The sequence below is a fragment of the Carlito syrichta genome, unplaced genomic scaffold, assembly GCF_000164805.1.
Source record: "Carlito syrichta isolate Samal-C Ts95f unplaced genomic scaffold, Tarsius_syrichta-2.0.1 Scaffold109724, whole genome shotgun sequence".
NCBI lineage: Eukaryota > Metazoa > Chordata > Mammalia > Primates > Tarsiidae > Carlito > Carlito syrichta.
In genome coordinates, this window is record NW_007053820.1 from 25,836 (window position 1) to 27,996 (window position 2,161).

Consider the following 2,161-nt stretch of genomic DNA (forward strand, 5'->3'; position numbering starts at 1 on the left):
GCCGGAGCCCAGCGGGTGGAGGCTGCGGTGGCCGGGAGCGGCCACTGGACTCCAGTCTGGGCGACAGAGTGAGACTCCGACTCAAAAAATAATAATAATAAAAAAAGAATAGGTTCGACCTCACAGGCTAGATGTGAGGATTAAATGAGATCGAGCACTTGGGGCCTCTGGGCAGTGCCTGGCACTGGGAGGGCAGAGGCCTCGCGGCAGGAAGCCCCACTCCCTATGGGGGGCGAGCGGGCCCGGCCCCAGGGGGGTCTGGCCACTCCGAGGTCTGCGGCCACACCATACAGGGGAAGCCTGGACTTCCTGGGGCCAGCCCCCAGGGGGTTTCCTGAAGCCCATGAGGGGTCCCCCAGGCCAAGCAGAAAGCCCGGCCCCAGGCCCCGAAGGAGGCGGGGAACCCCTGCCGGGAACCCAGGCTCCAGCCTCCCTTCCCCGCCTCCCTGGGGGACAGCGCCCACCTGGACCGGAGTCTGCGCGGAATGGACTCCGGGCTGCAGCCTCGGAGGCGAAGGGGGTGGGTACTGGCGGTCGTCTGTCTGGAGCCACCCTGGGCCATCCTCGCGGACATCGACCCGTTGGAACGGTTCCAGGGCTGCCCCCTTTCACGCGGTTCCGAGCCCAGCGCGGGGGGCCAGAGCCCAGGAGGCTGGCCAGGCGAGGCTTCGGAGCAGGTGAGCCGCGGCGCCCCGAGCACGGTGGCTGTGTTGGAGCCACTGCTCAGAGGATGGAGCCAGCCAGAGGTGAAAACTCCCACCCTGGAGCGGCACTTGCGAATCTCAGCTTCAAGGGAGCTGCTGATTGGCCGGACGAGAGAGGCCGTGCTCTGTGGTGGCTGGGAGCGGCCCAGGCCGGCTTCAGCACAGAGGAACATGTTGGCTCACGTCGCCGGCTAGCTTCGGGTCCGGCTGGATCCAGGATGCCTGGCGAGGACATCGAGCCATTCCTGAAACTTCCTGTTGAACATGGGGGAGACCGTGGTTGGGCATTCCCCGCAAATGTCCCGAGACTCTCTCCGATTGGCCTACTCGGGTCACACGCCCGGTGCCTAAACCCAACACCGTGGTCAGGAGGAGGGGCTGTGCTGTCTGTCTTGGCCGGCCCAAGAAGCCAGGTGAAGCGGGGAGGGGTGTCAACTCCACCCCAGCGTCACAGAGGGCAGAGGGCCCAGGGCAGGACACCAGCTGCCAACGCCAGCTAAGCCCGACGACTCACGTGCTTTCTCCTCACCCCCCCACCGGCCGCCTCTGCGGGTTCCCCTTCCCATTTGACGGATGGGAGCGCTGAGGCAGACGGACCTCGCGGCTCCCAGAGGGGGACCCCAGCCTAGTTCTGTTCCATCCCACGTCCCTTCCATCCGTGCATGCCAGAGACTTAGATGCCTGGCTTGGGAGCCGGGAAGGATCTTAGGGGTCACGGTCTCCTTCGTGACGTGCTCAAATCACACAGAGCAGGACAGAGACCAGAATCGGCCCTTTCCCTCACCTCCTGTCGAGCCCGCTGCTGGGGAGCCCTGGCCTCCGCATGCCCGCTAGCCTCAGTTTCCCACCCCCTCAGCCAGGCCTTGCCGCCCTGCCGGCCTCCTCCAGCTCCCAAGGCCCTCGCTGGCCACGCGTACCTGGGTCTCCGCGACACAGCTGTCGGCGTGCGTCTGCCTTCTCCTCGACATCATTTTCCTTCTCGATAATTGCTTTGTTCTGATTCTTTAGAGCTAATTTTCTTCTGCTACTTTGTATCTACAGTTAACACCCTCCAATTAATTTCATAGCTCTTGAAAGTTCTCACATCAGTTGCCCTAACAAACCCTCCCAGCGGAACCGGCGTGCGACGGCGGCGTCCCCGGCAACACGGCCATCTGGTCACACCTGCTGCGTCCCAGCACATCGCTGCGCTGGATCTTTGCGGTATCTCGGGGGAGCAGCCTCGTTTGACGGAGAGGGAAAACTGGGGCTCAAAGAGGTGGCGCCGTCTGCTGAGAGCCCCAGGGCAGGCAGGGCTGGGAACGGAGTCTCCAGCCGCCCCGACCGGCCAGCTGCGGGTCCTGGTGCCGGCGAGAGCGCGGTGGCCGCTGGCTCCCGGGCACACCTGTCCTGCTGCGGTGGCCCCGGGGTGAGCGTGGCCGCCGCGCAGGCCCCACCCCGGTGAGTCCCTGCTGCCC

General features: G+C 65.2%; 1 long non-coding RNA gene across 1 annotated transcript in view; it reads right to left on the minus strand.

The window, feature by feature from the left end:
* Nucleotides 1-1,705, minus strand: part of LOC110596579 — a 2,718-nt gene extending 1,013 nt beyond the window's left edge. Inside the window, exons 1-2 of the long non-coding RNA XR_002482563.1 lie at nt 1,622-1,705; nt 465-959 (exon numbers count right to left, since the gene is read on the minus strand). This is a non-coding gene — a long non-coding RNA (uncharacterized LOC110596579). The remainder of the gene's footprint in view (nt 1-464; nt 960-1,621) is intronic.
* Between the last annotated feature and the right edge of the window lie 456 nt (nt 1,706-2,161).